The sequence below is a fragment of the Protopterus annectens genome, chromosome 3.part0 (assembly GCF_019279795.1).
Source record: "Protopterus annectens isolate FY-2018-M chromosome 3.part0, PAN1.0, whole genome shotgun sequence".
NCBI classification, from domain to species: Eukaryota; Metazoa; Chordata; order Ceratodontiformes; family Protopteridae; genus Protopterus; species Protopterus annectens.
Window position 1 is genome coordinate 1209755814 of NC_056731.1, and position 26692 is coordinate 1209782505.

The window sequence follows — 26692 nt, forward strand, 5'->3', positions numbered from 1 at the left end:
TAGAAAACAAATTATCAAATACTTTATTATTAACTAGATAATTTGAGACAGATGGCAAATATGTAGTGAAATTATTCATCACAGAAGATCTCCTTTAAAAATATATTTTAATAAAAGATATTTTAGGACATTGACCTTTTCCTTCCATATCTAACACCAGACTGCATTATAATGGTCAGGGTAATACTTAAGTAAATGATCTTCCACTGTAACCTAGAAAGCTATAATTTATTAGGTACCACTATTTATTTTCATAAAACTGCATTTTATCACTTCTATGGTTACACAGACCTTTTGTCAATTAAGTAGTTTGTACTGGTCACTCTCACCCAGCTTTACTACCCTACAATCATCCAAATGTAATTTTCATGTACTCATAGTAGACTTAACTGCAAGAAAATTTGTTTATTACCAAAGGTTTGGAGTCAGAGCTAATACTTGTGTACTCCCTCCCTCTCACACTCTTTATCTCATTTCTTCAAACTATCCCCCAGCACGCACACACACACACACACACACACACACACACACACACACACACACACACACACACACACACACACACAGAGACACACACACACACACACACAAACACATGCATTTTCAGACACTACCAGTTTTCATTGATGTTTATGTTTTCTTTACTTGCCTTATCTTCTGGATATAAAATCATCATTACATAATGTTAGAAGAGGTCACAATTTAGCATGTTTAGCAGTACATATCAGGCAAATTTTCTCTATAATAAAGGAAACGAGTGAACTGTGCAAGTCACACTGTAAATATACATTTGTGAATATTTGGAATTCACATATAAGGAGGCATAAGAACACCGTATCACATCAACATATATAAGAAAAGACCAAATATGTATTATCAAAATTGCAGACTGTTGCATTACAAACACTATTAAGGCTCACTGACTGAAAGTGAAACAATTTCTTAGGAATAAATATTTTAATTTTCGGTGGAAGTAGGCATATGTAGATGGTCATACATACAGAGATGTAGCAAAATGTTAATGAGCTTGATATGTGTGGAACACCTGAGCTTGTTTCAGAAATTTACATTTGTGTTCTTTGCCCGGAAAAGGAATCCATTTAGCTATGCCCCTCTGCAACTTCTATAGATAACCTCAAAGATGTGGTCTTGTCACTCTGCAAAAAAAAAAAAAAAAGCTTGAGGTTAACTTTTTAAGCTTGATGTTAACTTTTTCAGTCTTCTGTGTTTCAAGCGTTATTGTTTGACATTTCTGACGCTCACAGTTTTGCCTGGAGGACACTACACTGGGGAGAACCTCAGCATATCACTACACCACATAGGTCATATCACGTCAGGCAATGTGAACTCTATGGCCTTTTGGTCTAAGATTTCACCCCATGAGTCAGGAGATGAAGAGAGAAGCCAGAGCCATCACACTGTAGCCAAGCAATGTTTTTTACTTAAACCCCATCACCCACCGATGTGCAAAAATGGCATCACCATGGTGAGTGTGCAAATGGTACTTCAAGGAAAATGTTCCTACCTATATTCTGTTGCTTCCCGCTTTACCCACCCAACTAATCCAGCAATGGCTTCTCTTACCTGACTTTTGAATCACTACCATGGCTAATGAGATGACTTTGCCCCACCACTGAATCCCCTCATGTCCCATTCATTGGAATAAGGAAGCAGACATTGCATCATTATTCATCTTTCTTATAGCCAGCTACATCAGGCAGTTGACCCACTAATCAAATATGGGTTGCCTTGGTCATACTCAAGGCTTTCTCCCTCTCTGCTAAGCTGGCTAGTAAATCTTTATTATCTAATAAATGCCATATTTCTATCCAAGGGAGCCCAATGAGCTATGGTAAATTTTCTCACAACCATGAAATATTTAAAATATGTAAAAGACGACAACTTGATGTTTATAAACTTAGAAATAAATTGGATAAGTTATATTCGCTTTTCATTTAATGTTCTCCATTCTCTAAATCAGATTACTAGTAATACAAATATTCAGTGATGTCCCCTTTTTTCTACTAACACTGCGGAGCTTTGGGCAGCAAAATACAATATAAACTCGAGGCATTCATGTGGATCAGTGCAGTGATTCTAAAAGGGAAAAAAAGATACGTGAGCAGTGCTTGAGCAGCTAGTATATTTTGTCAGAACAACGTATTTAATGAATTTCAGGTTGTGGAGAATAGCAGAGCAGACAAGCTGCAATAATTCTGTGAAGCACAATCTAAGGCAAGAAAGAAGTAATTGTAGTAATGAAAACTTGAACATGTGTCTTTTAGGTAGAATTCTGACAGATGCACTATCCATACACAATCATCTAAGTTATAGCCTCGTGCTAAATCATGTTATTATTTCTTATAAAATAATACAAAAAAAAAGTGACATCCCCAGGGAAAGACACAACCTTTTAATTTAGACAAACAAGTAAGTGTTTTTGCTCCTATGACATCTGTAACTTCATCAAATAACTCTCTGGCATGCAAGGCATCCTCTGACCCATTAATGATGGATTTAGTGCATGTCAGCAGGTCAGATGGCATGAGAAATACTCGGTATAGAGATCGGAACCTCTTCTGCGGCATCAACAGAATGGTTTGAAGGGACAGATATATTTCACAGAGGATATCACTGCTGTGGAACCGAATTCCTGTCCACATGAAACAAAGTTCATCCCTGCCCATGTTCAAGTGCAACTCAGATCTATGGATAGGAAACAGAAAATTTACCCCAAGACTGCCCCCTGTACTGCTAATTGACAGTGGCAACTCCTAAATGCTTTATCCCATGCATGGGTCCCCGGAAAATTATCTATGGTACAATCTCAGTTATTCTCTTTAGGGGTAATATATAATTATTGACCATGGGATGGGTAAGGCCAATCTATTGCCAAATTGGGTAGTTACTTCAAGCACAAAAAGGAAACTGGCTAGGCTTAAAATGGCCCACAAGGACAGCTAGCCGAGTACTTACCTATGAACTTGTGAAAGAACCCCCTCAAAATTTTCGTTATATAACCAAGTAAATATCTTCATCTAGTAGTCACAGAAACAAACTACAGGTATTAGAAACATTAAAAAACAACTTTAAAGATCACATTAACCTGAACAAAATAATTAATTATTAGTAATCAAAAACATCCAATAATTATGTTATATTATGTTAGAAACGTGTATTAAAAAAATAAAATATATTAATACTTCATAATATTACTCCTTTAAAAGCCAATAAACTGTTGATGGATGTTTTTTCATTAATACCAGGTTTATTGGTAGTATCCAACAACAGCTGCCAATACAACTCATATGCCCCCTAGTGGGCATACCAATTGTCACCCACTATTGAAAACAAGTATATTCTCTGAAATGTAAAAAGCAAAAGATATGTAATATTCCAGAGATTGTACAAAACAGTACAAATAAAATAAAGGCAATAGCAATATACAATAAACAATAGCAATGACACTCCCGGTCAACAAATACAAATAAATAAATAAAAATAAACTAAGAGAAGCACAGAAAAACAGTTGTCTGGCATACCTAAAGGAATGAAATGCTGTTAACTCATTACATCCGAGTGAGTGACTCCTCCAGGTGCATCTGCAGTTAACTCCTACTGACGTCTTTAGGTGTCAGATATTGCTTCTTCATACTTGCATCAATAATTCCAAAACCATGCTATGGACAAGGTTTTAAAATATTTCTTCTTAAAACTTACACAATGGCAAACTCAACTGCATTAATATTTGACCTCTGTCTAGTTCAGATAAAGAGTTATTAACTGTTGTTTTTATGATGTTAATTTATATAGATATAATTTTCACATTTTTCTAAATATCTCAACAATCAATCAAGTAACACAGACAGAATTCCTTAAACTCATATGAAAGCTCGCAGCTAAATTAATAAAATGGTGCTGACAGTATGTGTGTAACTCGAATGGTTGCTGAGATATTGTAAGTTATTTACAAAATATTACAAATGTATGTTTACTGTGACTTGTAAAATTCAGTTTAAGACCTAGCACCTAAATAACACTACCACTAGAAAAATAGTTTATGCTGAAGGGTTTCCCATTTATACTTCTTTCATAACCTCTATGGTTCCAGATATATGAACATTTGTTTGAAATGTGTGGACATAATTTGAGTCTGTCAAAAATTACAGTACAAACTTCCTGAGTTCCATTGGAGTGAATGAGTTACATATGTAATGCCAAAAAAGAAATAACACAGAGGCCAGGTAAAAATGTACTGAAGCAGTAAAAGTGCCACAGGGGTCAAAATGAAATGCCATTTAATTAGTGTTATCAGTAGATAGGTTGCAAAGTACAAGAAGTGAAGCTGGACTGAACAACCTCAGCAGCCTGAAATGGTCAGCCAATAAGCTGTTGATGGATGTCTGAAATGGTCAGCCTATAGTGGCTTCCTTCAGGTGGCAGACATGGCCTACCAGACAGTGCCCTTCCTGGCACAATGGAGATCATGCCATGTTCAAAAGTAACAGACATAGAACCTTGAACCTGACTGACAACAACGTGCCATGATACAGGGCAGTCACGATGAAGCATCACCTGACAGCTTGTCAAATGAATGCCAGTGGTAAGCAAGGTAAAACTGGCACAGGCAGTGGAGTTATAATGGCAATAGAAGAGTAAGACATGCCAGCGTGTACAATGCATCATTTATTAATAGCAGGGATAAGGCCACAGACATGGCACTGAATGAATGCAACCAGTAAGGTTCAAAATAGACAGTGTCAATTAGGATGGTTGTAGGACACTCACTATCAGCCCAGTCAGCATCACCATACCATTTGTGGGAATCCCTGATTGTAGAATTGGCAGTAAAACAGTTCAACCTTATTTGACAAGGTATGTGACATATAATGCAAAATGCAAAACAAAGCTGTATGCAGTGGTTAAAGTAATCAGCAGCAAATCAGACATAGCAAAGAGGCAGGTGTGTAACAAATATGCAGTTATTACATCAATGCCATATATGTAGTTCAACACCTGGACCGTCTTGCTTATAACATCTGGTAAAAATCACCTGATTGTAATTTATTTCACCAAGTGCTGAAAAACGGAACGCAAAAATGGTCCTCTCTCTCTCTCTGTAGCCTCTTCTTCCCATTGCCAAATAATTTCATGGTGGTGCCCTAGAAATCACTGTATTAATGCCAAAACTGCTTACCAGAGCAGGTAATGTCAGTGGCATCACTCAATGCCCTGGCAAGATAATGGATCGTATCCAATGTGTGCTGGGAGCCCTCATTGGAGTCCACCAGTAGGCACTCCTAGTGACTCCTATGCAGCAGATACACAAAAACTTTAATTTCTTTTCTGCACCATATGGGGGTCCTCCCACACTCAGCACCTTCAGAAGTTAAAGCCACATCAGTGGTTTCTATCAGGAGGAAAATGATAGCAGACTCGTGTCAACAAACATTGTGGGAATCATGTGTCAGGTATCAGTGGGTAGCAGGGCAGCACAACAATGCCTAATGTCACCATATGGTTGCACATTACACATTATTGTTCCAGGGTGCTATTTGGGAAATCAGCCCAGTACAAATTATGTTGAAGCACAGTGCATCTAGGGGCGACAAGACTGACTAAGAAACCCACAACCCCATAGCGGTCATAAAGATGTCCACATATGTGCAAACCACTTTGCAGTCTTTAATGAATGTGCAAGAGCAGTCATTAATCTCATTCCATAGTGTAGGGCTGGAACATGTTGTGTTTAACTCATTAAAGCCTAGTGGCACCTCCAGGAATTTTTCTAGTTACATTCTACTGATGACTGTAGATGTATAATATTATCTAGTCATATTTACATTAATAATTCCAAAACCATGCCACATACAAGTTATTGAAAGATTTCATCTTAAAGACACAATGATGGACTATACAACTGCACTTATACCTGGCCTCTGTCTAGTACTGAGGGGGAATTCAATAAAGCCTACACAGATGGAATTTCCATGTAGGCATAGTGGTATGGAACTAACACTGAAGTAAGGCTGTGTGCAATCCAGTAAACAGAGCAGAGGGGCGTGCACGAGCTTGCGGATATGGAAATGTCCATGGCATGCAAATTACCTCATAAGCACGTGAATTTCATGCAAATGAGGGTGCTGGAGTGATTCAGCAAGCAGTTAGGCAGTCCTGCAGACCTGTGTTGGTGTCCAAAGTGTACACGGAAAATATCTGTGTACAAAAAAATAAAAATGGAACAGGGGCTGTGAAAGCCCATGTAGAAGGTCAGAAATTGCCTAATAGGCAAAGTTATGTACATAACTATGCCCTGTGTGTCCAAAAACTCATGCAAAATAATGTAATAAATATTTTTTTAAGACCCATATTATGTTTGTGCTGCAAGCAGCAGTGCACAAATGTGCTGTTTTGCAAAAAAAAATATTAAAAAGTATAAAAGCTAAAAATAAGAAATATGTGAGGATAATACATTATAGGGCCCTGCATGCAGTATGTACAATGGTAGATTTCAGTGGTTGCTAAGGAGGTAGGCCCTGGAATAGTAAAGTATCCAGGTTGTGTGCATGGATCTGTATGCAAATGAGATGGTGTTACTGAACAGCAAAAATGGGCCACTGTGTCCTCAGATAAAATCCATGTAGAACCAGAACCATATTGGTATCCACAGAAGAGCTAGCTGGCATCAAAATGGGGTGTGTCACTATATGAGCAATATGCATCTCTTCCACCATGTAGCACACTACCCTGAGTTACTGGGTGCCATAGACTGTACTCATGTACACGTTGAAGCACCGCCCAGTGAGGAGGATAGAGTAAACGTCAACCGCAAGGGGTATCACTCCATCAACTGCCAGGTCATGTGCAATGCCCAGGGCATCATCATGAATGTGTGTGCTGGTAGCCCTAGCAGCTGTCACAACTCCTATATTTGTCACCCATCACAGCTGTACCAGATGTTTACCAGGGGAGACATCCCATACAGCCATCTACTGAGAGATGCTGGCTATGCACTGGAACTGTGGATGATGAGCCCTATCAAAAATGCACACACACCTACCGAAGAATGCCATAATGAGGCACACTCACAAACTAAGAATATCATAGAGTGTGTGTTTGGGCTGCTCAAGTCACGGTTCTGGTGCCTCGATATATCTGGTGGAGACCTGCAGTACTCTCCAGCCATATGCGCACAGATGTTCACAGTATGTGCCATGCTACACAATATGATCCTGAGGAAACATTTGTGGCAGGATCATCACAGGGTAGGGACACACACAGCCCCCCCCCCCACCAGTGCCAAGGTCTCCACAGCCACATCCACAGGAGGACTCGGAGGAGGAACACCCCTGAAGCTGTCCCTGTAGGCAGACGTAGGTGTGCCCAGTATGCCCTGGCCTTGACAAAGAGGCAAAGCATAGCACATGTACTGACAACCTAAAGTCCTAGAGACTGACTCCTTGCTCCGACTCGCATACATAGTAAAAAGGATGACAGCCACACTACACAACCTGTACCTTACCGTGTATTCGCTGTGTACTGCATCCATCAGACAGAGTCAGCCCTGAAATACAGGTATGTCAACTGCTGCATGCACAAGGTAAGTCAATCTCCTTTGCAACAAATGTATGGGTTACTAGACTATAGCAGCATATGTATGGACCTGCTGCATTTATGCAAGGCAATGGAGTGGGCAACTGGGCTACTGAAAGAGAACAAACAGCTGTGTGGGACAACAGGTACTCTGTCCAATAGTGACTGCCCCATAATATGCAGTAGGCCACAAAGCAGCAAAACCCACTGCAGTATCTAAGGGAATTGCCAAATCAGTGGGGTCATTGGACAGAAGCACAACTTTCAATGCTACAGTCCCCTACCCCAAACACATCAGTGTTCACATACAACTGCAGTAACAGACTATGTTCGCAAGGATATCAGATAGCCTCAGTGATCACTCCCCAACATTCCTACTCAAAAAATACCTATACCAAGCTAAACCTGTCATCTACCGTCAAATACGTAAAAAACTAAACTTTAACCCACTCACATTCATCTCATCCCTCAAAGAATGTAACTGGCATCCTCTAAAGTACCTCAGCCTAGATGATGCAGTTGAATTTTTTAATACTACCTTCCTGAACATCCTTAATTACCATGCCCCCATAAGATTCTCCAGAACCAAAGCACAACCCTCCCCATGGCCACAGAAAACCACTAAGTCAGAAATGAAAAACAGGGATAAAGCCTGGGAGCACTGGCGCAAAACCAAAACCCCCTCAGCTAGACAGAAATTCCTAGAAATACGCAATAGAGTCAAAATGCTAATAAAACAGGACAAATCCCAATACTACCAGTCTGACCTAGACTCCTCACAACACAGTCCCAAACAATTCTGGTCCTCCATAAACTCCATCCTCCACCCAGGTAAAGTCAGTACCCCTCCTCCTAACATCCCTCACTCCTCAGAAAATATTGCTACCTCATTCAACACACACTTCACCCAAACCATACTATCACTAGCTAAACAACACAACCCCCCTACCCTCCAACCCACACCTTCAACTAGTAATCTCCCCACTGCCTTCTCTTTTTCTCCTGTACCTACCTCCAACATAAAAAACTCTTAACTAAACTTAAACCCACCAAATTAGCAGCAGACAGCCTCCCACGTGAATACCTACAAATCGCAGCTGATGCTCTGGCCTACCCAGTATCCATCTTGATTAACCGATCTCTGTCAGAAAGTTACGTTCCCACACTGTGGAAAGTATCACATATAATTCCCCTCCACAAAGGCGGACCCTCCACAGAACTAACCAATTACCTCCCATAGCTACTCTATCTCCACTCTCCAAAATACTAGAGAGATGCATACACTCTCAGGTCTCAGACTACCTCCTTACTAACAACCTCCTTTCCTGTACTCAGCATGGTTTCCAACCAAACCATAGCACCACCACTGCCTTACTCTCCTTTACTAACACTATCCTTCAGCATAAAAACAATGGCTATCTCTCCTCTGCTACTTTCCTAGACCTATCTAAAGCATTTGACATGGTCCCACACAAACAACTTATCTCTGTCCTCAGTAACCTATCCTTCTCACAATCGGTCACCAACTGGTCTCAGAGTTACCTGTCTGACCGCCAACAATCCGTTGTATGGCAGAATGACATATCTCCCCAACTACTTGTCTCCATAGGGGTTCCCCAAGGATCCATCCTTGGACCCCTACTCTTCTCTGTTTACACCAATAATCTAGCCTCTGCCACCAAACATGGCACACTCATACCAAATCACTTCTACGAACTAGGAAATGAAACAAACTGGTGTAACCGGCTGTACAAAACGGAGCCTTTGGAAACAGTTCAGAAAGGCTTGTTGTTTATTTTCTAAGTCCACTTGTGTATGACAAAAGTAAAAATTGAAGAAAGAACCAAATACTGTGAAACGCTAAATGCGTTTTTCGTTCCACATAATAGTAGGACTTCCTCAGACAAAGGTCTTCCATTCAATACAGTTTTTAAACTAGTGCATATGCTTGCAATTAGCGTTAATAGCATACCATTGATGTTTTAAAGTGCTAGTACTACAAGTATAACCCTATAAATTGCAAGTTTATACATATTTGTTTAAATCAATACTATAAATCATAAATATGACTTATTATATTAACTGAATACAACATATTAAGTTTAATAATTTTAAGTATAACTATACAGATACATAAATTTAAAAGTATATGAATAAATAAGCAAATACATTATTAAATCTTTACTCTAAATACAGTTATAATAGTGATAATTATTACTACCATTCATAACTTTACACATTTTGCTGATAATATAATAAGTTACACCAGTTTGTTTCATGGCACACTCATACAATACGCAGATGACTCGACCATCATCTGCTCAGCCCAGTCCCTACCAAAACTGCAAAAAGTCACACAGGAAGCCTTTTCCTCTGTTGAAACATGGTTATCCGATGCCCGATTAATACTCAACCCAAACAAAACTAAACTACTCATCTTCCAACCCACCAAACATACTCAAAACAACTCTCACTTTAACATCACGGCAAAAGACAACACCACTATATACCCAACTGAACACACCAAATTGCTAGGAGTGGAAATAGACAATAAACTAAAATTTGACATTCACATATCCATGACTATAAAAAAAGTCCACAAAAACCTAGGAGCGTTATACAGAAATAAGCAATTTCTGACCAAAGCAGCAAAGATTTCAATAGCAAATTCCCACCTTATCTCCACCCTACTTTATGCCTCCAATATATACCAACCTAAGGCAATGTGATCTAAACAAGCTAGAGACCTGCTACAACAAAATCGCCAAATTCGCCACAGGGGCATCCCACCGTAGTCACCACTGTCTCTCTCTTGCTGAACTGGGCTGGCTTGAACTCCCTCTCCTCCTTCAGTGGTATCAACTCTCACTCACCCACAAACTAGTAAACCATCCACTAAATGTCCCATCCCTCCAGAATCTACTCCAACCCTATCGCACCACCAGACCACTAAGATCCAGCAGCAAAAATCACTTGCAGATCACTTAAGCCAATAACTCTGCTGGTGAAGCACTATTCTCTTGCGCCATAGCCAAATTATGGAACTCACTCCCACCCACAATTACCTCCATACCATCATGCACCCACTTCAAAACTTTACTAAAAGTGCAACTAAAAACATGCTGGCTATGCCCTTGCAACTCCCACTCTAATATCATCCAACCCATCCAACCACTACCTTTCTTTCCACTCCACTAACTACCTTGATTATAGCAAGCTCAGATGCTCATAAGCCAGTACTTATTATACAGCATGAACTTCTTCTTCTTGTAACATTTGTTAATGTCTGGTATGCACTTCACAGATAAAGATTCTAGTTGTCTACTGATGTACTATGTTCATCTGTAAATATGTTGTAAGTAATTGCTATGTAAATTGTTAATCACTATGTAATCCAATGTAAATACTGTCTGTTTATTTTAACTGTGGAGCTTTTCTCCCTGGGCCTCCTCTGAAAATGGACCTATGTCCAGTCGGACACTCCCGGTCAACAAATTTAAATAAATAAATAAATAAATATTAGCAGATAACACAATCTCAGAGCTGTCCAAAACAATCTGGCTACATGTCCTGTTTACCACAATATGCAGGGGTCAAAGTATATGTCTGTCTGCTGTTGATAGTGTCAGGAATTAAGCTTCACTTTCTGGTGGCTGGTGTGGCTCAGTAGGCTAAGTACATTAGCATGGTCGATGGTGTTCATGGTTCAAAGCTGACTACACCTACAATTTTTCATGTGAGGTGCTCCTATGATAGGAGTCCCACAGACTGTCAATATGTCACAATCTGTCACTGCAAGAACGATGGAAAAAGCCAGAGACAATGGAGGAACAGAGGGACAAATCTACAGACATCATACATGCTCTGAGTAACCTAGTAGGTGGCTAGTATAACAGCAGGTTCTAACAAGTCAGAGTAGCAGCAGGATGTAAAGGCCATCACGTAACTGTCAGTATGGACAACAATTCAGTGAGCACTATTTAGTAGTATATTACCAGAAAAATGCAACTGTCTGAGGAGCAGACCAGACATATGGGGCAGAGTGCTGGACATCCTGCAAAACATGTACAGTCAGAGGTGTGAAGACTGTAGCCCTGTGTGGTGTTACATCATGTACCCTAGTCACAGCATACCTACAACCACTTAGAGCAGGAAATATGGACAAAGCCATAAACAGGAGTGGGACAAAGGCCCAAATATAAAGAGAAGGATTAACTAGTGGCCAGACAAATGTAGAAAGTGCAGAGAATAACAGGTCGTGCAGTAACATGGGTTCCCTGGTGTGTATGGAGTCAGTAACTCAAATGTTTGTCATCAGTTCCTAATATCAGTCTATAATGATTTTCACTGATGTACCAGAAAATCACAATGCTATGTAAAATGTACCTTACATATGATGCAAAACCCTCTACAGTCTATTATAATCTGTACAGTCACAAGGTATGAGTCATATATTACGTTCAGCACACAGCTGGAGAATCCCTTGGACATAATATCATGGAGGTGCTGGACTGTTGAATCAGGTACAGCAGCCAATTGGCTGTAGTACACAAAATGCCTGACTGGAGTACAGGTAGGTCTGGCCTGGAGTCACCTTGTAAGTACTGACAGTTACACTGGGCATGCTCCTACACTTAGTTAATGTCAGCCCATGTCTGATGCCTTATCTGCCTAAAGAACAGAGATCTGAAAATATCTCTGTGCATACAGACAGATATGTATACATAAATGTCTCTCCCTATCCCCCTCAGACATGATTACTGTTATCTATCAGTATGTGGCACATATATATGTGTGTGCCTATATATTTATATATATATATATATATATATATATATATATATATATATATATATATAGATAGATATATATATATATATATATATAGATATATATATATATATAGATAGATATAGATACACACACACACACACACACACACACACACACACACACACACACACACACACACACACACACACACACACACACACACACATATATATATATATATATATATATATATATATATAGGCCATATTGTCACTAGCCAATTCTCCACCTAGCAAACTACAAATGGCCAGAAATGGCAATAGTAGTACCTGTAAACACATAGCAGGGGCATTAACAGGTACCCCACTGCTATGATACTAGATACAATAACAGCATAAAGCAGGTTCATTCTGCAGGCCACACAGGCTGTGTAACACAAGGCTAATTTGCTTAACCCACGTGTACTGTGGCTGCAGCCACATGTACAGCAAATGCAACCAGTGGTGAGTGCAACTAGTACTGTGAGCTGTAGTGTGTAATAGTAGGTAGGTAGGGGCTCTAATTTCACATCAGCTGCTGTGTGTGTGTGTGTGTGTGTGTGTGTGTGTGTGTGTGTGTGTGTGTGTGTGTCTGTAGATATTTCCCATACAGCAGTACAGACATGCCCATCAGGCCTATGTCTGTGCAATGGTCAATCACTTTATGGCCCTGTGACTAGCATCCTCCACAGCATTGGCCTCCTTTACAAGGCCTGCTGATGTCATCCACCTTAACAGCACTAACTGTCAATCTCATAACAGATAAGCTCTGTGGTACATGTGATAAGTAGTTAGTGCTATAGTGTATATTACTAAATAGTTAGGGGTTCTAATCCCGATAAGGGCAAATCTGTGAGTGTGTGTAAATGTATCTCCTTGCAACAGTGTGCCTGTCTTACCCATTTGTATGCAATGGTTATACAGTTTAAGTCCCTGTGCTGGCCCTAAATAACCCACATCTACCTATGCATAAATGCTATCCACCACCACCTATATTTGTAGGTACAGAACACCCAGGTGACACGTATCAAGAGTAGCATGCCTTGTCACAGGGTATGCATACAGGATTATCCTGTCCACCCCCACTGTCCTTGACACACTGTTCTAGACATACGCACCTAGGTAACCATGCACATATACAGGCGTACCTTGCTGATGTCATATTTCTGCTTTGCTGCCATGACATCCTGAGCTGCTGTATTGGCGTCATGTCTCCACATCGTAGCCACTCAGACCCCTTGAACAGAAACATACAAAGTTCTGAGAGACACCTGTCAGTCTGCAACACTACTGTCAATCTAACTTCATGCAACAAAGGTACAAACACTTTGATATGTACTCATGACACATGCCAGCATACAGCACCTGTCATTGCATAACACTACTGCACTACAAAATGTCATCTAATTTAATGTAGTCACCCTGTGCATCAGACACATATTTGCTGTCCCTGCATTGATGGTATAGATGGTAGGGATGTGGAACAGCCATCACCATATGGACAGGGTGCAGTGTGGGGATGCTAGTGGCCTGGGCTGTGCCAAACAGTTGACATTGTGTGCATGAGTCAGGAAGGGGTGGTGGTCATCTGGGCCCTGGAGAGGTGCCGTGTGTGTCTGTTGGTGCCTGCATGCAACAGTGATGTTTGTGTGCATGCACATACACGGTCAGGCCATGTGTATATGTTGGACAGCTGTGGACTGTATATGGCAGAATGGACAGTTCACCATCTCTGGCCATGAACATGGGAACTGACTCTGCCAGGAGTGGCACTGGCACAACCATGCCCAGGGTCAGATGCGGTACTAGTCTCTGATGGTGACTGTTGTCTGCTGGACCCATGTCTCACAGGACCACCCAGGACCATGTGCCCATGGCTTGCCACATCGTGGTGTGGGCAGTACCATCCCTTCTGTAGTGCTGGAGGTACAGCCACTGTGGGAGCTTGACTGTGTATGGCCACTTGAACTCTTAGCAGATGTTGCTGACTTACGGCCACACGTCCAATGGCCTACCCCCACCACATGTTCTAGCACAATGTGCGGTCAAGGACTGACAATGTCTCACCCCATTGTCTGTCCACTACATCAGTGAAATGATGCATGGCATCACCAATGTGATGGAGGGAGTCTCAGATGTCAGACAGTGATGCATCCATGATCCTGAGCATCCATCTGGTGTTGCGTTCAGAAAGTGCCTGTGCCTCCATGATTGACCGAAACATATGAGTGACCCATGATGTGACACCTGTGACAGGTGATGGATGAGCAGCAGTCCTCCTTTGAGTACTCCTGTCAATCTGCTTGTGTGGGACCTCGCCAGTTGTCTGGCTATGGCTAGTGTCTGCACTCACTGATGCCATAGTTGCCACACTCTCCTGTTTGATGCCACCACACTGTCCAATATCTGTGGCCACAGGGGACTGTGTATGTGTGGGCATACTGACTGTGTGCAGGGACAATATTGGAAGAAATGGGATGTCAACCCATGGGACAGATTCAGCCCCAAACAACCCCATCTGTGGCTCACTATGGTCACCATCATCATCAGAGTTCAATGAGACACTGTCATCAGGTTGTGAGGGGGACACACTCCAACCCCCACAGTCACCTCTGAGGAGGAAGACATAATAAGTACATTACTACCTGCACTATTATGTATGGTAATCCACACACATTCACATACAGGTGAAGCGCCACAACTGTGTTACACATACCCCTCTTATTTCCAATCCCACGCACAACACACAAGTAGACTACAACATACACAGACAAGACAGGCCCTTTATAACATGCACTGCAGCTACATTTGGTTAACGTTGACAGTAATCCACACCTATGCAATAAACAATATGTCAGTGAATGTGATAGACCTACACCTAAAACAGAGTGCACCCATCTTGAGCATACTATGCCAGTTCTAGTGTTACTACCTCAGGTATGTACCATCTCCATATTGTATGTGAACAGACATCCATGAGTGATTGCCTCCTGTATAGCAGACTGCATAGACCTCCTCAAAAATAAGTGCATATGTGTTACTGCTCCTGCAAATGCACATCTGTGATTAACCATTCAAAGCATGTCAGTTAACCATTCTGACATTTAACATACAAGTATTGTACTCTGGCTAAGCATAACAGTTGTGCCTAGGGAAAAATATCAGCCGTTAACATTCATAGCGTATATATGATCCATACAGCAAAAGTAGCACCCTTACCAGGTACAAAAACTTGGACTCTAGCCACACCTAACATACCTATGGAAAAATGAGGGAGACATTGTCAGCAATAATAAATGTGGCATTGTTACAGGGTAATATTTGAGTATATCAACATGTACAGTAACTAATGTGATACTGCCTACATTGCTGACATTTTGAGAATGTGTGCACAACTGTGCATTAAAACCAAACCACCTACCCAATGCAGATACACCTGACACCCATGTATTGGTATGCAGAGGCTGCAACAATGGCTGATACAGTATTACACTGATGAACACAGGAAGCTTACCTGGATGTTTCTCTGCTGTGGATGCTGTGGCACCCACCTCCATGATGTATGGGGTGATGGATGCTGGGGTGCTGGTGGTTGTTCCCAGGTTTGCCAGGAATTTCTCTGTGGCCAAGAGTGGCTGTTCCACTGCAGAACCTCCACCAGTGGCAGCACGGTTCCTGGACACAGCGGCAGCCTTTTGCCGTGCAGACTTGACCATATCTGTGGCCTGGTGTCAGACCTGTTCATAGGTTCTGTCTTTTAGCCCTGCATTGTTGACTGCTGTGATGAGGTCAGCCCACAGTGCTGCACATTGGTCACGATTGTGGTGAGCCTAGACAGCAGAATGTCATGATGTAGTCTGAGGCCATCCAAGATGACATTATTTTCAGCCTTTGAAAATGGCGGGTGCCTCATTCTATACATCCTTTCTGAAAGCCAACAAGTGGAGGAACACATCACAGGATCAGATACATTGATATCCACTGTGTACAGACCATGCACATCCAAATTGCCCTGCACTATCTACTGCTACCTCACACACCATACCCTGCAGTCTGTCAACACACTGTATGTCACTATCACCAACATAATAGCAATGCCAGTTATGTCCCTTTGTGTCGTTACAGAGTGTGCTGTATGTCTCCACATCCATCAATGCTGCCTATTGTGGTGTGTGCTCTGTGAGCAGAGTCCCACTACTATGCCATATGATCACTGTCAGACACATAGGTGTGTGTTATTACATGTATGTGGGGACAGTCCAGCAACATCACTGTGCCACAATGACACACAGCAGTGCAAACCTGCTATCATCTATCCTGCCTGTAGGCGTCATACCTCTCCAGTACACAGATGTTTGCCGAATGTGTACATGTGCCTGATGTATGTGGTCCTTTTTGGCAGACACCTCTGGACATCTGTCAGGCAGTTGGCCAATAATTTATGTTTGCTCCCAGAATATGGTGAATTTGGCTGTCAGACACCAGAACCCTCAGAAAACAGTTATGCTACAGTAATATCTGTCACTCTGTTCATACTCTTATTTTGTATGACCAGTATGTACACTCTGTTGCTGAAGTTTGGCCTGTGTTTCCCCAGTAATTTAGGCTCTGACCTGACTTCCTGCTGTAGGGGGTTGGCAGGTAAGTTAGCCATAGCTCTCAAGAAATGACATATGAATGTAAATTAAACTGTGACCTAGCCAGAGTACATCAGGGACAGCCATGGACACCTTTACAATGTCTGACCTATTCCTGTGCGATGTTCACAGACTGAGAGGTGCTGAATGACAGTACATCATGTGATATGACAGCTGGGTCCGCCCTCACTTACCGGCAATATGTCTTCCACATAATCCAGTAGAAGTGGCACAGGAGCCAGCTGTTGTAGGAGGGAACGAGAGGGCCACAGCTGTGATGTAATTCACAGTGGGCACAGTTAAAAGGCATGCCTGTAGCTGCTGGACAGCAAAGTATCAACTACATGTCATTCCCAGAGATGGACTACAGGCCTACTGCATCCTCCCATCTGTGTCCCATTATATGGGGACTTGTATTACATACCTGGTAGAGTAACATAATCCTTTTGTGAAGAAATCCTAAAGAACAATGCTTGGTGTATCGCAGTCTCTCTTGGTATGGCACGTTACAGACCTGTTTCCCATAGGCAGTTGCTTGCCTTTTGTAGGTAATGCTCAGTAAGATGTAATTGTCGGTGCACCAATCTGTGGCTCAAATTTGCTAATCGCATCCAGAACAGCAGGATTCCACTTTCATTAGCCAATGACACAGCACAGCAGTGCAATATTTAAGGCCTTCATGTAGGCCTTAGCCCCTTTGTTAGTCTGTGCGATGGACATTAGTGAGGTGTGGAGTCTACAGCATCACACAGGGTAGGTTTTAATACTGTCCACTGTTGAGATTTATGAGGTGTGTCCACAGTTTTGCATGCTATGTTTGTCCATTGGCAGTTGACTTTATGATTATCTGGCAATTCAGTGTTCAACATTGTGGGTTGAGGTCAGTAAGGGGGAGGAGACATGTGGGTGTCAGACATCATACCCATCAGAATATGCATGCTGCTGCAGCAGCTGGTGGCTATCAGCTCTCTATGTTTGTAGGGGCAGACTATGACACATGTCCTTGTCGATTGAACTTTGCCCCCCCCACCCCTTTATGTATGGGTGTCGTGTGGATCCCTTGTTCTAGGGTGTTGTGAGGTATAGTCAGTCTGTAGTAGGTAGTGTAGCATACAGCTGCATATGTTGCTGCCTGCAGCTGCTGCTGTTTGCCTAGCACTCATAATGGGGAGTGTGAAAACGTTGGAGGACAGCAAGCTGTATGTGTCACTGAGGGAGCAATGTCAGCTCTGTCAGCACAGCAGAGCCAGGGTGAGGGTACCTGTAACAGTCCAGTCGTGGCATGTGCCTAGGCTACATCTGTTATGTAACAGTGCCAGTCAGAGTAGTAGACGACATATAGGTAGGCTATACCAATATGTGCAGTGTGTCCATACCTACATTCCTTTGACTTGCTGACATGTGTAGCAGTTAATTCAGTAGCAGCAACCTGTTTTAGTTAAAATTGCATGACTCAGTCATTATTTGCAGTATTGAAAAGAATGCAATTGAAGTGCAACACACTGGATTTGAACCCAGGACTGTGGGTGGCAAAATGTACGGCATGCAACAGACTGAGCTACAGAGTCACAGCTGCAGCAGGTGTATTTGCAAGATATATGTCCATGCATACTGTATGTGACACAGAAACTGCATCAGCATGAGTTTCCTGATGGGTATGAGGTGTGACACTCAAATGTCTGTCATGCTTTTCTAACCTCAATCTTTAATGATGTGCCAGTACTTTAGCAGACAGATATGTTTTTGTGAAACCATGCCAAAGCTAGGGGGCACAACTGTGGACATTCTGTATCAGTCTGTACAGTTGACAGCTATACCTGCTATCCCAAGCTTCGTGTACAGCCATTAACTCATTCACTCCAGTGGAGCTCAGGAAGTTTGCACTGTAACTTCCAATGGGAAGAGTCTAAGCCTTTTGACAGAATCAAATTATGCCCTCACATTTCAAACAAATGTTCATATCTCTGGAACCATAGGGGCAAACCCTTCAGCACAAACTATTTTTATAGTGGTAGTATTCTTAGGTTTTCGGTCTGAAACTGAATTTTATAAGTCACAGTAAACACAGTAACTAGTGCATTTATAATATTTTGTAAACAACTTAAAATATCTCAGCAACCACTCATGTTGCACACGTACTGCCGGCAGCATTTTATTCATCTAGCTGAGAGCTATTGTAAGAGACTAAAGAGTTTTGTCTGTTACTTGGTTTTTGAGATATTTAGAAAAATGTAAACATTATATCTATATAAATTAATATCATAAACAGAACAGTTAATATCTCTTTACCTGCACTAGATATAGGTCAAATATTAATGCAGCTGAGTTTGCTATTGTGTAAGCTTTAAGATGAACTCTTTTAAAACCTTGTACATAGCATGGTTATAGAATTATTGATGCAAATATGAACAAGCACTATCTGACGCCTAGAGGGGTGAGTAGGAGTTAACTGCAGATGCACCTGGAGGCATCACTCAGATGTAATGAGTTAATATTTATTTGGCTGTGTGCTGGTGTAGTGTTTGCATCACAGTCCCAAGTACACTGCCAACCCCACCATTATATGTACTTGCAGTGTGTCAGTGTCAATCAGGATATGTTGGTGGAAACAACTGTTGCAATTCAGAGCTGGGTGGCCTAGTGGGCTAAAGCACTGTGTTGTAGTTGACAGGGGTCTGGTTCTAGACATGGCAGGGGTGATTATTTTGCAGATGTGCTAAGACTGTCAAAAACACATAAGATGATTAAGGCAGTTTTAAGCAGTTTTAAGCGGGTTTACACAGTGCACCACACCGCTTAGCACTGCTTAAACTTGTGCTAATTATAAAAAAAGAAAAGAAAAAAGGGGTGATAGGAAAGTGGTGAAATGGGAGCAAGCAGGGGGAAAAAACATACTGAAAGGCAGGTAGAGATGTGCAGGACGGGTGTAAGAAATGACAGCAGCTCTCCATTTCTTCTACAGCAACAGCTGTGCAGGTTTTACAGAATTTGGAATTTGGAGCCTCACACACCAGAGAGAGGGCTGAGGGCAACATAACTGTGTTGATTAATTCATGTAATAATTCACTGTGTCTAGTGGATGTGAGTACGAAATGAAGAGCTATGTATGGCGCGATGTTTTTTTTGGGGATAGTTTCCCTTTTTTTTATGGTGAGAATGGAATGTTGGGGAAGGGATATAGGTACATTTGTGGAGGTAGGTTGCATTTGCAGACAGACAAGACAGCATACAGGGGTGATGTCTGACACACGAAGGGGGTAAAAAACTTGGACGGGGAGGATGTTGTGGAATCAGAGAGCCATGTGTTCCCAGACAGCATCAGTGTGACTGAGCCTTCCCACCCATTAGCAATTAACACTGCTCCTTCACTTCCCCAAAGGTGGTTGTGATGGAGGCTGGGTTCCAGGGCCACCTTGCCCCTACAGGTTGGCCAGTCTGCCCTCAATCCAGCCCAGTTGGTTCTCATAACCTTGATGCAATATCCTGAGCACCATCACCAGTAGAAGATCCGGGGTGACAACCCCCCCACCCCTGCTCCCGGGGGGGGGCTCGATCCCCTGAGGCAGTTCCACCTGTAATTGGTGCAGGGCCAGTGGAAGGGGCACCACCGGCTTAGGTCCCAGATGTGCTTGTACCCAGTGCCACAGCTGGCTGAGGTAGGGTAGGCAGATCGCCAGGAACCGGCCTACCTAGTCGAGCTGTGGTTTTGAGGTATTTCAACGTGTATAGGTTAGTAATGAACATAAAAACATTTTGTTTGTTATAACAGCATGCCAGAATATTGCAAATAACCCAGCAACATAACATTGCATAGTATATGGAACACAACGATAAGTGAGACAACAGTCAGTATAGTAACAGCATGCCAGTAACAGTTACAGCATAAGGCCAACAACATAGGTAATTCAACATGTTATGTTAGTATGCGACCATTGTATTACATAACAATAATAACACAAGGCCCAACATAACATTTAGAGAACAACATTTGTTAGTGAACCATAACCGATGTATAACAATAATAAATTATGATGAAAATAATGGGTGGGGAAAGAGAGAAATACAGTCCATTAGTACCAGTATAGTAGGTGGCACACCACATTACTAAGGGCTATTCATCCAGAAAAAAGGAGGTCGTTGTCCCATTGTACTCATCCCTCATTAGACCCATTATAGAATACAATGCCTCATTTGGTATGTACCTCTCAAGGCATCTGCAACAACTGAAATGGCAGCAGAAATACCTCACTAAAAGAATCACAAGCCTAAAGCAGATGCCCTATGTTGACCATCTAAAAAAACTCCAGCTATACTCTGTCACATATTGTCTACTCAGAGGCGATCTCTGCTTAACATACAAGGCCATGTCAAACCCAGAGCTGTTGGACATGCTACACTTAAAGTAATCCCAATCCCTCAGAGCCACATGCTCCAGGGAGCTAAACCTTGTCATCACAATGAACAAAACATGCTGGAGGGATAGGTTCCTGACCCAGAGACTCCCCAGACTCTTGAATAGACTGCCCATACATGTCAAGCAGAGCTCATCTTTGGCCCTCTTCAAAAGGAACCTTGACGATTGGATGGGAGATAGGAAATTCAGCATGGGGATCACGTCAGTCACCCTGCTAGACAGGGGTCCAGGGAAGTAAATATTGTGGGAAGAAATGGCCAGGGAATTGTTATGGTTAGGCTTGTATACGCCATAGGGCAGATAGCCTAGTACCAACCTATGAACCTATGAACCTATAGGCTATATAGTTTACAACAGTACTGTTAATTACTCTACAGGTCTGCCCTTCCTTTATGTATAACAGTGTGCTATCACTGCTGTAGCACGTGCATACCTCTCAAGCTATCCGCATGGGACAGTATGGGCCAAGCTGTAACACCTACAGGTACACAACTACAGAGTAATATTACACGTCAGGTGGACCTATATGTCTTCCAAGGTGTACTGTGGACTGATGTAGTATAACTATGCTATTGACATAATCATGTTGATGATAGATCTGTGACAAAGGGATTAGGTGACAGTAACTACAGTCCATGACAGCGTGACACTTGAGAGACATGTACTATGTACAGAACAGAGAGTAAACAACTGTCATGCCATTCTTGGCAGGCATGGGGTTAGACTGTCAGCAAACGTACTCAGACACAATGTGCACACAACTATATCAAGATTACACATTTTATTTATTGTATTAACTTTTATTAATACTGTACTTGTCTTTATTTTCTGAAGTCTTATCACATTCCTGAGCAATGCTGTTAACACTCTCTTCCATCTGAGCACACAAATTATTAACCCATACTTAGACCTACTGCACCCATTTACCTGTAATACCTGTGGGGAGAACATCTGTTAATAATAATAACTGATTCAATAATATTTCGTAGTACTTGATGCTGGATTTGAACCTGGTCTGTGTGGGACAAAATGTACATCAGGCGTAGCATTTATCTAACTGAGCTACTGAGCCGCTGCTGCATATGAACTGACTGATATTTGCCTAGAGCTCACATGGTAACAACATATGACCTGGTAATAGAAGTAGAGTGTTATACAAGACTGCTGTGATATTTGAACAGACATGCATGAGATTCATGCATGACAGAGATACTGGGTGAACTGTACATTAATACATAGAATGCAAGTGTAGACAATAAGACCCTAGTGGGTGGAAATATCTGTGATGTATACAAACCACATTGGAGTGCTGGGTTGGCAACCTGACCCATATACAGTTGAAGATGATATATTTGCAGTCTACAGCTATTACAGCTTCATACATGCCTGCAGCACCATACCTCAGAGCAGGAATGCATGTACCTGAAATGCAGTGGTTACCACAAGACTCTCCTAATATACACAATATATTTTGGGTGTCCCTGGCAGTGCTTCAGATCTTAGTGCAGAACAATTATTGTAATGCATATATCTTGTAGTACAGGTCTACATTTAATCTTTAGCAGAACACTCTTAGCTAACCTTGAGTCACTTAGTGGTATTCTTTGTATTTTCAGTTCAGAGCAGATGTAATACTCAGTTTCATGAACAACAGCACAAAATACACACATACTGCACAACACAGCTTTAGAAGGGGTGCCTTCATACAGTTACTGTTATATTTTAAAGTCTTTATTGCAGAACAGGTCATATAATACAGGTGTTGCAATACAGCTGTAATTCCACAATTAATGCAGTAGAAACTTTATTTGCTTAGCATTATCAGGTTTCATGCTTTCATCTTTATTGAACTATATGTGGTATTACCCATTTATTCCAGTACAGATGTATGACCACATTCTTTGCAGTACAGTCAAAACTGTATATACCTAATGGCAGTTAATAATTTACTCTTTCTTGCTTATATGAGTATAGATTGCAAGATACATCTGTACTCACCACACTCATGGTGCAACCTGGCCAGGCACCCTGCATGGGCCTCTAGATTGCGAGCTCTCTCCTCTGCGGCTGTAGGGTATGTCTGCCTGTCTATTACACATTCAGATAAGGTATTGCTAAAACAATGTTAACAGTACTTACAAACTTGTGGGGCATTCCTGTCCCAAGCATCCTGGACCCAGGTGTCCAGAAGTCCCCTCTTCTGTCAGATCATTATAATGATGATGGACCTGCTCACCTTTGTGGGGGGCACCTGTTGCACTGGTGAGATTGCATGCCAGCCAGTCCCAGGCTTCTGACCTGTACTCCATTTCCTGGTATTGGCCCAGCAGCAGCTGGACATCATGGTATTTTAGAAGGAGTCCAACCATGACCCTGGACTCCAGAATGTCCCACCGCTGCACCCGGAAGCACTCACTCTCTCCAACACCTGCCATTGTTCCTGCCAAGTTCAAACTCCAACTGGTTCTGCTCTATTCCCACCTGTTGCACTTAAATAAGCCTGGTTTCCCATCCTTTACCACCATTGGATAATTTTTAAATATGTGGCATGTCACTTAGCACTGCGCAGACCCACTGAGCTTAGCTGAACAGTGCTTAAACTGGCATTGCTTAGCAGTGTTTTGCACCGGTTAGCAATGCACAAATCAGCTAAGCACTGCTAAAACATTCTTTGTTTAAGCTGTGCATGGCAAGGCATAGCTGTGCTTACCAGAGCTTAGCTGAACACAGCAAAGAAGGATTTAAAAATACTTTTCATAATGTGTATTTGCAGAATAACTGCTTACCATCCTGTCTGTGTATTCAAACCCTGTACCTACAGCCCATACGGCTGTCACTCTAATCATTAGGCTACATGTACATGCAGAATGCTGCTATACTTTTATATGTACCTCTCCACAATGTTTAAGCACCACTGAGCACTGTGACGCACCATGCAAACCCACTCAGCCATGCTTTAACTTGACCTTTGTATTCATAATTAAATGTATCCAGTTTCTAGTTTTAAATGTCCGGTATGTGTCCATTGCTGTGCACCATGCCTTGCAAACATAAAAAATATAAAAAAAAATTTAAAATTAATTAAAACTTTTTTACATATGCATACATTCATATCCGGCACTTTAACAGTGCAGGAGGTGTGTTACCCATCTCCGGGCACAGTAACACACTCCCTACACTGATTGAATAACTGTGGTATATGGCTCTCCCTCAGCAAAGTGCCTACATTAATATGCACGGTGTGCTACCAAGGGGCTGCTACATACACAGACACAACACTGTCCGTGTAGGCTTTACACTATGCCTGTATGGATTTTATTAAATCCCCAGGCTGGTAAAGTGTTAGGAATTGTTGTCCATATAATGTTTATTTATACTGTCATGCATTTAATATTTCTCTAAGTATCTCAACAACCAAGTAGCAAAGACAGAATTGCTTAGTCTCATATGAAAGCTCTCATTTGGATGAACAAAATGCTGCTAATAGTATGTGTGCAACTTGACTGATTGCTGAGATATTGTCTGCTGTTAAGAAAACATTACAAGCTTAATAGATACTGTGCTTAATATGACTTATAAATCTAGTTTAAAGCCTAGAACCTAAATAATAATACTACCATTATAAAGAAGAGTTTAGAGTTTACACGTCTTTAATAACCTGTATGGTTCCAGAAATCTGAATATTTGTTTGAAATGCGACAACCATAATTTGATTTTATCAAAAAGTTTAGGCTCCACACAATGGACATTAGAGTGCAAACTTCCAGTGCTCTATTGAAGAGAAAGAGTTATATGTGCAATGTAGAGATATTTACTCTGAATTGCCACATTAGCATAACTGCTGCTCAGCTAGACTCAAAATTGCATAATAAAAACAACCAGAGCCATTGCAGTACTCATTGTATTGCTGACTTTTGCAACAATAGTGAGTAAAAAACAACTTTGAGTAATTATTAGTCTACAGGAGGAAATTATTGTTCTATAGCATACCTCTCAACCTGGAAACATCAAATATCTGGACAAGGCCCATGAAAAATATGTACAAATCTGTATGCTGTTTAACATCAAATTTGCATACATAATTACAGAACCCCGCCCATTCCAATGGAATTGTGGGATACCACTTTCAAATGCAAACTGAAGAACAGACAACCAAAATATGGCACCAGAGTCCCCCTGCAGCCATTCCAATGTCCCATTACCTGGCTATTGCACCCCAACACGAATGTGCATACACACACACACACACACACACACACACACACACACCAGCCTTCAGCTCAGCATAATAAATACACCCTTTAGTTCAGCATAATAAATTTCAGTTCAGCATAATAAATACAGCCTTCAGTTCAGCATAATCAATTACAGTTCAGCATAATAAATACAGCCTTCAGTTCAGCATAATAAATTCAGCCTTCAGGCTTCAGTTCAGCATAATAAATTTCAGTCCAGTATAATACATTTCATTTCAGCATAATAAATACAGCCTTTATTCAGCATAATATAGCCTTCAGTTAAGCATAATAATTATCTCAGGGCTTGTTTCCAGAAGTTCAACCACAACATAATAAATACCTCTGTTCTGTTCCACAGCATAATCATTGCAATCATTTCAGCCACAGCATAAAAAAACTAAATACCTCAGTTTCCACATTCTGCAGCCATGGGGCTTGTTTCCAGAAGTCTGCAAAGTCCTCAGGTTTCCTTTCACACACTATACAGTGCAGCAGTCACTCTGCGGCTTGTTCGTTGAGCCAGCAGCACCATTCCTGCTTCTAAACAGCCGGAAATACACTCACGTGAGCTCAATTGCTTAATTCTGACAGGCTATGCTACCTCTCTAAGAATGTATAAGGAGTTTATATGAAAGGTTATTGTTTACAAAGACTTTATTTACTTACTTTTATTCGAGCTTTGATAACTGAGTAGGACTGGCTAATAAGTTCACACTCCGTTTCACTAAAGCATTACTTAACTCTCAACAGAGCACCTAAAAACCTATAGCTAAAGCATTACTTAACTCTACACACACACACACACACTGTTCTCACTAAAGCAGAGCAGCTAAACACAGAGAAGCAACGGAGATATCAGCTAACTCAGACACACACACACGCACACACACACACACACACACACACACACACACACACACACAAACACACACACACACACACACACAAACACACACACACACACACACACACACACACACACACACAAAAGCATTACTT

At 41.5% G+C, this 26692-nt stretch overlaps 1 protein-coding gene and 1 long non-coding RNA gene across 2 annotated transcripts in view; one reads left to right on the top strand and one right to left on the bottom strand.

Moving 5' to 3' along the window:
• The window catches only part of ADCY2 (adenylate cyclase 2), a 4311002-nt gene that overhangs the window by 3953004 nt on the left and 331306 nt on the right, over window positions 1-26692 (top strand). The window lies entirely within an intron of this gene.
• LOC122796714 lies at window positions 656-26473 on the bottom strand. The gene is made up of 3 exons (XR_006364004.1): window positions 26360-26473; window positions 26099-26233; window positions 656-1157 (listed from the first exon to the last, which is right to left on the bottom strand). It is a non-coding gene; the product is annotated as an uncharacterized LOC122796714 (long non-coding RNA).